Source organism: Talpa occidentalis, unplaced genomic scaffold (genome assembly GCF_014898055.3).
Source record: "Talpa occidentalis isolate TD23 unplaced genomic scaffold, MPIMG_talOcc4v2.1 talOcc4.5, whole genome shotgun sequence".
Lineage (NCBI taxonomy): Eukaryota > Metazoa > Chordata > Mammalia > Eulipotyphla > Talpidae > Talpa > Talpa occidentalis.
Window position 1 is genome coordinate 80,997,266 of NW_023604861.1, and position 15,609 is coordinate 81,012,874.

The window sequence follows — 15,609 nt, forward strand, 5'->3', positions numbered from 1 at the left end:
GGAGCAAATCCCACACCGTTGTGCCATTATTATTATGGAGTCGTCGGTGGTCGCTGCTGAATAATCCTGAATAACTTTTTAAATCCAGGTAGACCTGTTCTGCCGTGTTGTGGCTCCCGGAACTCTCACTGACGCTGTTTTTGGAGAAGAGGTGGGCGATTTGCCTCGCTTCGAGTTTGGATTTCCAAACGGGGGCTGCAGAGCGCCTGCTGGGCGGGCGTGGCCACCGTCGGGGCGTCTTGCGGGCGGGGCCGGCCCGCCCGCCCTACCTGCCCGCCCGCCCCTCCTGCCCGCCCCTCCTGCCCGCCCTCCTGCCCGCCCCACCTGCCCGCCCCTCCTGCCCGCCCCTCCTGCCCGCCCCTCCTGCCCGCCCCTCCTGCCCGCCCCTCCTGCCCGCCCCTCCTGCCCGCCCCTCCTGCCCGCCGGCCCTCTGACTGCGCATGCGCCTCCCGGCAGCGTCCTCCCCTTGGAGGTGATTCTGGGACTCCCCGACCTGCGCGGGGAGTCGGTGCCTGGGGCTGCCTGGTCAGTCCTGGACCCCTCCAGGAGGCGTCAGCTGTGATGTGACCGGGGACCTCCTGGGGCCTCCCGAACGTGAGCCAAAGGGAGCAGGAGGGGAGAAGCGCGCGCTCTCTGTGGGTGGCGGACTGTGGAGGGGCCCAGCTGCAGGACCAGCGCGGGAAAGGCTGGCTGTGAAAACTCGGGGCTGGAGGGAGGGCTTTTTGGGGTGCGTCACTGGGCCTGGAGGAACTTAGGGTGCGGGTTGCCTCCTGAGCCGTCGGGTCAGTGTCCAGCCGCCTTCGATGAGGCGCCTTCGTGGTAAATTGATGACACCTGGTGTGAGTTTTCTGGGCGCCCTGTTCTGTACCATCCATCTGTGTGTTTTTATCACAGTGTAGTTTGGGGAACATATTGTAAAACTTTTGGGGGCTGACAGCCTCCCTTTACCCCGACTTCCACTCTCCCCGCGCCCCCCACACCTCTAGGTCTAGCAGGCCGGAGGGCAAAGCCATCTCCCCGACTCCCACGCAGTCTGAGCAGTCTCCACCCTGCACTGCCCAGGACATCTGCTTCTGATGGTGAGGCGGTCTGTCCACCGCCACTGTGGGCCCTGGAGGCAGATGAAGATGTAGCAATGGGTGCTCAGCCTTGAGGGCATTGTTCTAGAAAAGTAGAGATCAAAGCCCCATTGCCCTCCTCCAGCATCTCTGCATATGGTTAGGCTGGACAACTTGGAAGAGAAGTCCCTCCCTTCAGAATAATGACATTGTTCATGTCAGTGACTCTTCCTATCCATAGAAACGAAATCCAAATGCCTGCGTCTTGAAACAAAAATCTGTCTGGCTGCTTCCTAGGTTCCAACCCGCACTTTAATTATCTAATAAGCGCTATCTAACTTGAGAATTTGTGCCCACTTAACAGCTTGAAGTCAGGGAGCAAGATGCCTCCATTTACCTCTCGAATACTGGGCCCCCTTTTTTTAAAAAAAAGATTTATTTATACAAGCATGGGGGTAGAGGCCAGAGGCATGGGAGAGTGAGAGAATTCACCAGAGTCAGAGTGGGGAGCAGAACAGGCAGATGGACCGAAGACAATGCTGAGGGGAGCAGCGGGCAAGACAGGCGAGGTCTGCTGCGTGCCATGTGGGAATCTCCCTGGCCGGCCAGGAATTGAACCCACGCTGCAGAGGCTGCGGACAGCTTCACAGGGTGCGCTCAACCCGCTGCGCCACCAGGGGAGGCCCTACTTGGCCCTTTGTGCACCTTCAGTTTCTGTGAAAAATGCCACCGGAATCTGGAGTTTGCCACGGGAAGTCTGTACCTTTCAATAATATCAGTTACTCCAATCGGACACAGAATACCCTCCCGTTTGTTTCTCTTTTCACTTTCTTTCAACAGTATTTCATAGTTTTTCATTGTACAGGGTTTTCTTCATTGAATGTTTCCCCAGGTATTTAGTTCCTTTGGATGCAATTGTAAATGGTATTGTTTTCTGTTGGGTCACTGTCAGGGTCTAGAAACACAACTGAGTTGTGTGTATTGATTCTGGTTTCTGTAACTTTACTGAACTCATCATTTCTAACAGTTTTGTGGGGTCCGGGGGATTGGTAGAGAGATGCAGAAATTTGGGATTTTAAGAACTCCAGCTATTTCTACCACATCCTGGGTCATCTGCAACATGCAGGACATAATATCTACTAACAGAATGTTCCCAGTGTCTCTTCATCACGTGTGGACTCCCACAAAGACTCTTAGCTCCTCGTCATTGGATGGATTGGGTCTGGTCAGGGCTTGTACTATGAATTTCATAGGGTCTCTGTCTTTCTGGAGGGGCATTTGCAAATAATTTACTTTCCATTACTTCAAATGCACAGGAAACGTGAATAGCAGCACAAAATACTCTATCTTATACTCAGATTCCTAATTACCACATATTTGATCACAGGAACCATTCCACTGTGTTTTCATCAGAGTGTCTCATTGTGTATTTAACCAAAATATCCCAGGGAACCATCACATATCTCCCAGTGAGTAAACCACCTGTGATTTCCATGTCACAATCGAATCCATGGGCCCATTTCAACCTTCACCCCCTGCCCCAACTGCATGAAAACATCTCATTCCATTTCTGACCTACGTTTCACTTTTGAAACTATTTGAATGAATTTTCATATTCATAACCTTGATGGATTTGATGTGTGCAAATGCCTACAATCTGGGTGGGCTTTTCTGTTTGACCTCTTTCACTTAGATTCTCATGTTCATCTGTTTTTTTTGCTGGTTTGTTGTTTATTTTTTATTTGTTTATTTTTGTCACCTTTGTAGCCGATGTACCGGCATGGGTGCTTATAAGCTGCCTACTCTGGTGGTAATAAACCAAGAGAAAAATAAAATTATCTTTTTATAGTGGATTGTAATACAACCAGGACAAAAACAGGCCCGTATTTCAGCAATTCTCTTAATCTATTTTCCAGAACTTTTCTTCATAATACTTATAAAAAAATTAGTATCTGACATTTTTTCCTTTGGCTCTTTCTCTCCCCCCTTCTTCCCTCTTAACCTCAGACACCTCACTTGTTTCTCAAGTCCAGTACTTTTTATTAGTATTTTACGTTGTTTTCTCACCTGCCGTGTAAACAGCCAACATTTGTCTTTGCCATTCTCACTTGCTCTACTCAGAGGAGTCCCTCAAATTCCTTCCATTTTGTTGTCAGTGATGACGTTCTTTCCTTGTGGCTGAATAGTGCGCCATCATGTGGACAGACCACATCTCCACCCAGTCCTCTCAGCGGGCACACAGGTTGAAGCCTGTGTTGAGGTGTAATTCGGTCATCAATACGAGGAAGAGGTGAGCTGGGGATCTTGGCTGTCCAGGGCCTCTTCATTTCCCCACTGAAATTGATTTGACTGCTGTGGACACTCACCTACGTGGAATTTACTACCTTCCTCCTTTTGTGTCTGGGTAATTTATTGAGCTTGTTATGATGACCCTTCAGTTTCCTCCAAGTTGTAGCATGTGTCAGAATTCCCTCCTTGTTTAAAAGTGAATATGACGTTGTCCTTATGCCACATTTTGTTTTTACATTTGCCTGTGCCAGGGGCACCGGTTGTTTCTAGACATTGATAGATTGTGAATAACTCTGTGGTGAACATGGGTGTACAAGTACGTGTTTGAGTCGCTGCTCTCCACTCTTTTGGGTATGTTCCTGCAGTGGAACTGCTCTATCATACATGCTAATTTTGTGTTTAGTTTATAGGAGAATTGCCACCCTGCTTTCCACAGCAGCTACACCAGTTTGCTTTCTTCCTTAAATGGCAGAATACTGTTAAAGTTTGTGGATCTACCACATTTTGTTTATCTGTTCACTATTGATGGACATTTGCACTATTTCTACCTTTGGCTATTATGAACAGGGTGGCTGCAAACATTTGTGTGCAAAATTTATTGTTAACACCTGTTCAGGTCTTTGTGGTATATATCTAGGTGTCAAATGTTGGATCCAATGGTAATACTAAAGGCCAAACTATTTTAAGCATGGACTGCCTCATTTTACATTTCCACAGACATTTTTACAATATTTGTTATTCAACATTTTCTGCATCTTAACCATTGTAAGTGTGTGAAAGGGATTGTGATTATAGCTTTAATTTGTATTTCCATAATGACTAGTGATGTTGAAAGTCTGTTCAGATGCTTGGTGACCATTTTTTACGTGAACTTTAGAGAAGAGTCTATTCAAGTCCTTTGTCCATTTTAAAAATTGGTTTGCTTGTCAGTTGTGAAAGTTCTTTGTGTATTCTGATCATGAGACTCTTATCGGATCTATAATGTCGAGGAACATGTACCTGCCACCTGATGGCACAAAAGTCAAAAACCATGCTTTTGAGGAAAGAACCAGTTTAATGTGAGGTTACCTGGCAGAAGACTGGAGATGGGGCTGTCAAATCAGCCTCCCAAGGGTAGCCTTTGGGTAGTATTTATGGGGTCGAAGAGCAGATACATAAAACACAAGCTGATAGGGTACGGTTGGTAGCTTTCTGCTGAGTCATGGTGTAATTTGAATTTGGACCCAGAATTGCAACACACTGAGCACCCTTGCTCACGAATGTTGTCCATAGAACCACAATTAGGCATCTTGGCTCTATGTTCCATGGCTATTTCGGGTCTGACCAATGAGTTGTCACATCAAGGACAGCTAAAATCCTCTGGACTTGTACTCCAAATGCATTGTCAACTCATGAAAATAGTTATTTTCTTCTTTGTTATCTCATTGTTGCAAGCTCACCCTGCAGTTCTTACAAAATAAACTAAACTGAACAGGAAATGACCATCACAACCATCACCATTTCAATAGTTTCTTCCCCTCTCTGAGTTTGTGTCTTTCTGATACACCTAGTCTTACACTGCATTTGGCAGTGTTTTCTCCCCTGTTGTATTAATTCAGCAACTGTGTTTTAAACAATATTTTATTAATCTTTGCACAATGAGACTACTGGGCTTATTATTCTTGGCTGAAACTCTCTCTTGAGGAATCAATTATTACACCACATTGATGGAAGGATGTATTTTATTGGTTTCAATGGCAGCCCTGGAGGAAACCCAGGATATTTCTACAAATTTAATGAAAAATTAAGTTCTTGCAGGTGTAGCAACCCAATTATGTTCATTAATCGCCAGGTATATTTTATGTGAAAATATGCACACATATTTCAAGTAAGCAAAATGTCATCTTTTTTGAAAGCATTCAAAAACTTTTGCTACAAAATAAGGAGATCAAGAAAACTTATGAGTGTGTTGTCTACTTCAGCCATAGGTAAGGGATAGTATTTTTTTGGATTATGTACCAAGACACTGGGATGGATAGATTTATCTTTTTAGTTGACTGTAATAAAAACATCGCAATAAGAACTAGCTCCCTATCTTCGAGAGATTTTCCAGGTAATCGTCACAAACCAAAATGAACTATAATTAATGAGCCAGTAGTAAATGAGTGCCTGTAATGGGTGGTACCTCTACTCTGTTTGGCTAACACAGGTGCTGTCCAGGTGTTGGTGTCTCCGAGAAGCTTCTCCCTCTCCCTTTTTGTCCAGCAGGGTCCTTATCTCCTATAATCACTCCTCCTCCCATCCCCCAACCCCATTGGGCGCCCCTGAGGGCCTTGGCCACACCTTTTTCTTAAAGCTTCTGAAGAAATGATACCCAAGACCTGGTTAGCTACTATGGAGGTTACAAAGAATTCTAAGTGAGCCCTTGTAATGCTTCTACAAGATATGCACAAAGATAATCACCCAAAGTTTACATTTAGCAAACATCTCTTACTTGATAGGTTTGCTCTGGCCCCTCCCTCTTTATTTATTTATTTATTTATTTATTTATTTTAAGAAGACGAACTGGGCTGCAGGCCAGAGGTGCAGCAGGTGAGAGAACAGACAGGCGGATTTACTCAAATACCCTGCTATGGGGAGCAGTGTCAAGACTGGACGGGTCTACAGCGCCATGGTGGGGATCGAACTCAGGCCATAGAGATGATAGCGCTAAAACCACTAGGCCACCCGGGAGGTCCCTTATGTGAGAGCTTAACCTCTCTGAAAGACTGCATAAGATCAAAAATTCTGTCTCTCCTTGGAGATTAAACCTTACAGAGGTGCTTTCCTCTCATCCCTACCAAGATAATATCATTAGAAGAGGGAGTGATTGCATTTCAAATGTGTTTAGATGATCAAGACAAGAGAGGATGACCCTTGACCAGGTCATGGAATCATGCATTGGTTTCTTTGTATCTGGTCTTTCAGGAGCACGTGCCCCTGCATGTGCCTGGACTTCTGCCTTCACCACTGCAGCTGGGACCTGGGGGAGCTTGAGGGAGACTCCCATGAGGGGCAAGGGGCTCATCCCCTTCTTTTCCAGCAACCAGTGGAGGTTCTCCCTGTGGGGCTTTGCTTTGGCTTTTCTCAGGTCTGCTGTCAGTGTCCCAGATAGCCAAGTTGGCCAATATGTTACACAAACAGAGGTTCTTGCTGTCAGAAGTCCTGGTTCCTTAACCTGTACATTTCCCTAATTCACCACATATCTCCTTCATTCAGCTCCACTCTTCAATAATGTTTTCTGTCCTTTAACATTTCCTTTCCCTTCTTTTCAGATAAGATCTCTTTACAAGCGCTCTGCTGGGATCAGTGCAACCATCAGTCCATTCCCTGTGGGTGTGTCTGCATCGTTGACCATCTCCATAGGATTTCCCGGAGGTTTCTGATGCTGAGAAAGATCACAGTGATGCAGCTTCTCCTCTCCGGGGTGTTTCCTGCTCTGCTGTGACAGCCTCACGTGGTGCAGTGAGTAGGCAGCTAGCCTCATGAAAAGCTGGGTTCTCACCAACCTTACCCACACTTGGCTCTTACCTGCCTAGTCCCTCTTGCTGTCATCCCCTGCACACTTTATCATCATTCAGAAGCGACATCAGAGGGTGATGTATCAGCAACACATATTATGACAACTAAGGAATTGAAGCTTTCTGCACACCCAGAGCAGGTGTCTGCGGGATGGGAAAAGAAGGGCAAGGCTACTATGATTTCTTTAATAACAGGGCAAGTGGACCCCAGTCTGGATCTGTTCTCCCCTTGTGTTCTAGCTAACCGGGGTCTTGAGTCTCTCCTGAGGCTGGGTTGTGGCCTAGCAGCACGTGTCAATAGCTGCCGTTCTAACCTTCAGAACTGTTGCTGGCGAGTTCCAGCCTTCTCTTTCCTGTTTCTTTTGCTTAATTTTTGTTTTAGTTATTTCAGATTCGTTCCTGACCTACTCCTTACCTCTCTAGATACAACTGTTCTCTCACTTTCTTGGCCTGGCACCATCTGACAGCTCGGTACCATCCATCCTCACACCGATCGGATGTTCATTTTCCATGCGGATTGGCAATGAAGACATTAGGAGGAACCCCGATGGTGACCCTTTGAGGAGCTAAGGCTCCACCGACTCTCCTTCTTAATGATGGTGTTTTAGCCAATCGTCACCATTATAATGTTCACCCCACTTCCTAAGTGCTTCCCCTAACACTGCCCAAAATAATGAAATCTGCGTGGCCTCCATTACCTACTAAATCTATGGTTTCCTTGTAGAAAAATCGTTTTTGGACTGGAATGGTTAATTGGCTTTCAAAGCCATACTGCTCTTTCGCTCATTGGGAGGCTTTGGGCATTTCTGCTGCCTCTTATTTTCCTTCATTCCCAATCCCCACCCACAGGCCCCCAAGTACTCATCCCTCCCCAGTCAATTATCATCTCTGCTATTTTTGGGGTTTTTTTGTACCATGGATATTTTATTATACCGCTTCCCATAGTATTTTTGATTTTAAAGAAACTCTGCATAGCCGAGGAGATAGCCACTGTCCTTCGGTAATGGTGATACTTCCACTTCCTTTGCAGGTGGGGCTGCCTCTGATTCCAAATCAAAACCTTGCACCTCCTCTCTGGAATTATTCTGTCCCCTTTTGCCCTTATACCAGTTGTCAACCACTTTTTCGTGACCCCTTTACTTCTTGTGAAGATCAAAGTCAAGTCTTTAGTGTGCTTTTTCCTTGTGTCCCAGAGCTGTCATGCCATCCTCTGATTCCAGAGTTTCTGCGTGGCATGAAAAATCCTCACCATGAATCAATGATCTTCACGTATTGAAAATATTCCCTCTGTGAGGACCCCATGGGGATGAGGAGGGAGCTGGGGAAGAGTAAGAAGGGGAAAGTATAGCTTTTAGGTTTCCTACTGTGCGACCTCAATTCACCGCAGCAGGATGCAGAATGCAACTCCAGCAGGATGGCCCAGAGTAACTTAGAAAATGCCCAAAAAGAGAAATTAGTGACGAGAGCTAGAGATCACACAACATGGGAGCAATAGGTGCATCAAAATTTGTATAATACTGATGTCTTTTCATGATTAGACTAGGGTTAAGATTTATCATTCTGCCAACCCATATCACAGGAGTAATTGTCCGCCTGTGTTTACCAGGTGCCCGTGTTGGGGTGTCCCGTTAACATTTATGTCAGCTACGTTCATTCGGTTCTGCCACTTTCTTCCACCACCGAGTTAATAAATTTCAAGTGATCATTAATAAGGGTGATGGAGAGATTTACCGAGCGATGTACATAAACCATCACATTTAATCTGAAAAATCCCTCCTTTGGTTCTGTTTCTTCTTTGACTTGGAAAATGAAGGCTGTCACCTTTGGAGATGTTGGCTTCTGCAGGTGGAAATTACCAGGCCTCAGTCTTGTAAGTGTCCATTACATTATACATCACAGGCATTTTTATTTTACACATTTATTCCTTCAAAAAAGAAAAATTATATAACTTATCTCTGCAGGAGTGTTTAAAAAACAACAAGAACAACAACAAACTGTTAAAGATTCCAGACTCAGCAGCAGCCCCTCTCATTTAGTTGATATAACTGTGGCTTTCCCGAGGGGGTGTCTAAGAAATACAAACCATACCACTCACAAATAGAATTATCAGTTTCACAAATTAAAAATACCTGATTTCCTGGACAAGAAAATTATGCCACTTTTTACACGTGTGAGGTCCCACACCCGTATGTGTGCATGTGTATTAGAGACTAACAGTATTTTCCTCATTCTGTGTTCTTGTTCCCATTATTATTCTCCTTTACAGGCCATGCCGTGAATAAATTAGAGTCTCCAGGACATTTAGTTTTAGTCTAAATCAGGACTCAGCCAGTTAGAAATGCTAACGTGTTCTCCTCTGGCCACTCCCCAAAAGCCTTTGCCTTTAGTGTCCAGGGCACTCAGAGGGAGAGTAGAGGACATTTATGTGAATCCATCAACTATGTCTTCCTTTATGTCTATCCCATCTGTGTAATGGGGAAGGGTGTATTTTTTTTTCTGGTTGAAAAGAAGCTGTAAGTAAGTAAGTCTGAAATTATTCTGTTGCAGAAAAAGTCTCAGGCAGGAGACGGGACGGTGTGGTGGGGGTTACTTCAGGGCACAACCAGAGGATGTGTTCCTTCAGGTATTGGGTGGAGACTATACAGTTTGATTAAAAAAAAATCGGAAGCCTGACTGGTCTGAATAAGGTTAAACAGATTCCCTTAGAATCTTTTAATCCTTTCTGATACCTGCTTGATTCTGGCCTGAGTTTGGTTGTGTTTTGGAACATCCAACCTCAACCCTTAATAGCTAACTCACTGGCTTTTTTGTTTGCTCATTTAATATCACAATATTTGCATTCCAAATCATCAGGGTCAGATTGGATTTGCACAGTGTCAGGTGACAAAGCAAAGTCTTGTAGAATCTTTATGGTCTTTTATAAAAACAAATTCCTCCTAAGGGAAAAGGTTTATGTACCTTCAGATGGAGCCATTTCTCCTTTTGCTCATTTCTCCTTTCAATTCCCTGACTGGCTTTCTGTTTTAGGCTAATGGAGCCCCTCATGCCGGAGTTGATGAAGCTCAGGTTGAACGAGGCAGGCAGGTAACTGAGACTTAATGTGGGATAGCTTTTATTGCAACATGTAAATGGACAAAGAATCCAAGTTGCTAAAAATACCACCCAAGAATAGTTTTCTCATTTTGACCTGGCAACAAAATATTTTATCTGAAAATTGAAATAAAGTGCATATAAATAGTGCATCCCCTCTAATTACACCTTTGCCAACTGTGGAAAAAAGTTCATAACATTCATTCAAAAAGGTTCATAACAATCAATTCTCTCAAACAGAATTAAGTTGTTATTTTTCTAGAAAGACACAGTAGGTCTGTCTGCAGAAGATGAAGAAAGAATATTTCAGAGATAAAGGTGTTTTGTTATGTGTAGATGGCCAGTTACCATCGTATTGGGAGATTTTCCCACCTTCCCTTGGGTGGACCTCTAAGTAGGATTGTTCTTTTGTCAGCTGCTTTCTAGTGACACCCAGACAACATGCTGCTCTCTGGTGGCTTTTAAGTTCTATACAGGGTCAGCATGGTGTATAAAGTAATCAGATAATAGGCATTAGGTGAGGAAGTTTGAAACACGATACTGGAAAATGTGAAACTGGCCGTAAAGGTAGAATCCCGCCTCCCAGCGCGGGCTCTCTGGTCACGGGCGTCAGTAACTCGGTTGCTGGCCACCCCCCCCCCCCCCCACACACACACCCCAACCCCCGCCCTGAAGGTTGCAGGGCTTTATCATTCGCCCTTCCGGTGGACTGAAAAGGACTTGCGGTCTGACCTTGCTCACGGGAAAGCAAGAGCGTATGGTTACTCTCTGGGCGGCGGACTCATGTCTCCAGAGTGCTGTGCCGCCCAGCTGGGGAGGCAGCGGGTGTCCCCCAGGCGGCCTGCAGTCTCTCTCTTGCCGCACTGTCCCTACCGAAGGCGAACCTGCGTGTCGCGCCATCAGTTCAAGCCTTAGAGCCCGTCCTGGGTGCCCAGTGTCCTCAGGATACAGTCCAAGCCTCTAAACGGCTTACGGGGCTCTCCTTGTCTGGCCCTTGCTTGCTCAGGGCTGCAGCCTCCCTCTGACATGCCCACTCTCTCTTTCTCCACCCCCGTTCACCTGACTGGCTTTTTCAAGGGCCAGTTCTCAGATTATCTACTTCTACATAGCCCGGCCTGACACAGACACCCACTCCCCCCAACTCCCGGCGCCCCCCCCCCCATCCAGGTGCGCATGAGTCCCTTACAGGGAAGAGCGCGAACTCTCAAGCTTCTGTCAGTCGCGGCTGTGTCTGCTGCAGCTGCCCCGCCTGCCTGACGTCCCCCGAGGGCGCTCTGAGCTGTCGGCTCCTCTTGTATCCCCGCCTGGTGACGGAGAGTGGGCACTCGGGAAGTCACCGGTGAAGGCTCGCACACCCCTCTACAGTGAGGGGGTCACTTTCCCTTGATTGGATAATGAAACTGGGCCACAGGAATTGGAGGACAAAACCATGGCCCCCACCTGGGCTGGTCTGGCCCTAAAGCCCTTCTCTTTGGGCCAAGACAGGAGTCTCGGGGTTCTGGCCTGTCAGCTCCTCTCTCCTTTCCTTATTGGATGCAGAGTGGAAGCACAGATCTGGCTGAAGCTGGAGGGGAAAGCGTAGAGGCGCCCTGCAAACCTCTCCCAGACGGCGGGGCCTGGTTGATGACTGGCATGATAGCGCGCTGCAGGCATTCATGACCTGTGGGCTCTGTAGGGCACAGTGGGGTTGTCTCACCCCTCCAGGGTGGGAGTTCAGGTCAGGGGCGAAGATGCAGGCGGTCAGGTGACCATGCGAGAACTCAGCTATCGGGCAGCAGGACGGCCGGTGTCCCGAGCACAGTGCTGCAGGGCGAGCCTCCTATGTGTGGACAGTGGTGCATTTTTACCTCATTCTTGTGATTTCTCTCCTGAGGGAGCTCAGTGCCAGGCAGTGTCAGACTTTGCTGCGCCCGTGGGACTCTTGGGGATCCCCTCTGAGAAGAGGTTTTGACAGGTGTGCTGCTGGGGAATGAAACCGGACCCCAGGCACCAAACCACCCAAAAAAGCCCCTTGGTTTCCACATCCAGCCCTTCCCACACTGGGTCCTCCAACTGTACCCCTCCAACAGACGTGACGCCCCTCGGGTCACCCCCCCACACACACACTGAGCCACCCACAGGGAGATGTTCCTCACTTTCCTTTCACTTGTGGGTTCATCTTGTCCTCTCAGGGCCCAACGAGGTCCCTAGATCAAACCGCATATGGCGCCTCCCCGCTGGGTCCTGAAGAGACCAGGTGCCAGCAGCATGAGCTCCCCTCCGAGTCCCTGTCCCCAGGGAGCACGCTCAGGCTAGGCTGGAACTCTTTCAGGGGCCCAAGCCCACTGGGAAGACCCCTCACATGGTGGCATCTTGGAAATTCAAACTGAAACGGAAGCAAATATCCCTGTCTTCTCAAAAAAGTTACTAACCTAAAAATTCCGAGATCAGCGCAGAAGGCTCGAGTATCCCCACAGTCCAAGGTGGCAATGTTGTTATGATGTAAATTGTATTTGGTTTGTACCAATTCAATTTCAAAATTACTAAAGTGTGTTGAGGTTTGCACATTTGATGACAACATTTGTTGTCATCATTGCTAGGGTGAAATTCACCATGTTCAAAAGAAGAGGGGCTGGAGATCCATTGCAGAGGTGTCCACAGTGTGTTAGTGGCACTCTTTCATTGATGGCTGATAAAAAGAAAAATCCCCCTTTTTCAAAAGGTGGTGGTGGGAGCTTTGATGTTAAATATCGTTGGCATGCTTGTGGTGCCTTTAAGTGCCTCTGGCTTTTCCCTGAGGGTCTTCTTTCTTTTTCCTTCCCTTTTCTTACTTGAGTCTTGGCACCCATATAAGGTAAGGTGCTTCCAACCTTGTGTGGTTTGCAAGCTTGCCCAGAAGTAAGATCACTGTTGAACTACCACAAAAGTGTAAATGAGCATTTTATTGCCACGATCTTTCTTGTTGCCTATGGAGTCTCTGCTGAAATGAATCAGGATTTGAGCTCTAGATGACATGACAACGCATGTTGCTTGCCAGGACCCTGGATTTATATTGATGTGTGGCAAGTTGATTGGCACACAGGAACTTCATTCTATTCTGTTCTTTTCTCTTTTCTTTTTTGTGAAGACAGTTAACTACCCACAGGAAGGATCTTCCAGTTATGTAAATTTTGTTTTATGAAATGTCATGACTCCATTCATAATTTTGTCTTGTTCTCCCAACAGGTAGATACAACTTACAGAACTCTTGTGTTTGGAAAGCCACAGGGAGCCCAGAATTGGCAGTTTGTGTCATCTTCTTATTTTTGTTTGTTTTAAGGTAAAGTATACACAACTTTCGAGTAAACAGAATGGATTTCCAAACAGAAAAGTGAACAGGAGCATAGGTTCAGGCTCTAAAGCCAAGCTCCCTCACTAAAGTAAAATGAGGTGACCTTGACATTAACACTCCAAATGCTGCTGCTCTGCCCACCTGCACCTGTTTGATTAGCAGCAAGCCCAGATTTTCATCCTTAAATGAAGTTTCTCATCACCACAGCATTATTCTTAAGACTTCCAAATAAAACTTACCAGTAACTTTTCACCAGCCCCTGAGCAAGGAGAAAATTTCAGCTACAACTTTTTTCATGAGCTTCAGTTGAGTGGTTCTGATAATAAAAGGGAGTTGTGTACATCACAAAATTTGGACAAGTACTAAACAAACATAATGAACTAGAGCCAGCTGACTTTTCCAGCCAAAGATGAATACTTTCTGAATTAGCTTATTTTTCCCCTATTACTTTCCAGTATTTTTAATTGTGAAAGATTACACTTGCGTATAAGGGCAGATAGTAATGATGTAGAGCTTGAGAAGGACAAAATGAAGGGCCATTAACTAGGTCAAGAAAGATAAAAGCACATCATATCTAATCTTCCCCCTCCATAAGTAAGCACCAATATGACTTTCAAGAAAATCGTTTCCCTTTCACTTCATTATATCACTTATCACTAAATGTGTAATTGAAGTATGATTTTAATTTCGTCTGGTATTTAAAAGTGAAATAAACCACATTATGCTTACATTTTGACGGAACAACAACATTTAGGCAAGATTAATCCACATTATTGGATGCAGCTAGAGCCTACTTATTTAACTGCTGCATAATATTCCACCTGGTGCAAAGTAATTTTCCATTCTTCATACACATAAGGGCTAAAGAGAGTAGCGCTCATTAATATTTTGCACCTGTGGTGGAATGACACTATCTCTGGGATTTTATATTCTACTTTAATCATTTAACATTGTGACATAAGTACTTGCCATGTCATTAACAGCTATTAGGAATTATTGTAGCTAACGGCTGCATTTCATTTATGACAGTTCTGTAATTTATTTTACCATTCCCTGGGGTTTTCGTTTAGCTGATTTCCAATTATTTGTTACTACAAAGAAAGTGCTGGTGAGCATTTTTGCGCATAAAGCTTTTTATCTGCATTTGAGAGCATTTCCTTAGGTCATTTCCCAAAAGTAGAATGACTATTTCTGTTTAAAATAAAACTTTTAAATTCAAGGTTCCTGCAGCGGGTGGTGTGAGTTTGTTTTCTCTGGAATGAATGAGAAGACATGTTTCGTGTCGTCTTCCTCAAGGTTTTTGACACTAATTCCAACCCTCCTCCCCTGGACGCCTGGCTTTCTGCTCGGCCCCGCCCGGCTCCGTTTTGCTTTGGCGCCCTCGTCTTTATTCTCGCTTTCTCCCGCTGCTCCTCGCCGCCCGGCCGCCCCTTCCGTTCCCGCCGGACCCTCTGTCCCGTCTCCGCGTGTCATTGGCGACGGGCCCCCGTCATTATCCTGCGCTTGGCCCCTTTCGCACCTCACTCCACTCCGCGCGCCCCCTCGCCCCGGGCCTCTGCTCGCCCGTCTCCTAGAGTTATGACTACAGGGTCTTCTCGCATTCGCCCTCTGGCCCCCAAGACTCTGGTCTCCCTTCCTTCCGTCTTTCCTCGCCACTGGCGCCCGTCCTTCCTCCGAGCCCACTTCCAGAGCAGCCTGCGCAGACATCAGTTTCCCCACATGACCACGCCGGGCCACAGGACGGCGCATCCCATCCCTCGCCCCCTGCGTTTTCCCTGGAGCTTCTCCTTCCTCCGCGCCGACGTCGGCGTCTGCGCACTCCAAGGCTCCCCTGTCCACGCTGGCGGAAGTGGGCGTGGAAAGAAAAGGCCAGGGCTCTAGGGTTAAGTGCATGTGTAGTGACACAGCGCGCCCTCTTGTGGAATGGCGTGGTAATGTGGGAAAATTTTGGCCTGGACGCAGATTCAACGCAGATTTTTCCCACGTTACCACGCCAGTTCACAAGATGGCGCACGTTGGCCTTGAACCATGCATTTTCTCATGGAGCTGCTCTTTCCTCTGTACCCGCATTGGTGTCTGCGCTGTACACGACCCTAAACTCTACTCATGCAGAAATGAGCGTGGAAATATGCAGGGAGGAGGAGGGGCTACAGGGGCATATGCAAGTATAGCAGAGCGGAGAGCGCCGTCTTGTGGACCGGAGTGGTAACATGGGAAAATTTATTACGTGACCCGGGTTTTCTTAGCTCCATGAGAAAATGGACACTACTGAACTGAAGATGGTTGTGATGGTCTTTTCCTGTTCTGCTTATCTTGCAAGAAC

At 46.5% G+C, this 15,609-nt stretch overlaps 1 long non-coding RNA gene across 1 annotated transcript; it reads left to right on the top strand.

The window, feature by feature from the left end:
* The first annotated feature begins 471 nt into the window (after positions 1 to 471).
* LOC119259027 (uncharacterized) lies at positions 472 to 14,458 on the top strand. Its single transcript, XR_008554358.1, has 3 exons — positions 472 to 594; positions 6,641 to 9,970; positions 13,181 to 14,458. It is a non-coding gene; the product is annotated as an uncharacterized LOC119259027 (long non-coding RNA).
* The last annotated feature ends 1,151 nt before the right edge of the window (positions 14,459 to 15,609 follow it).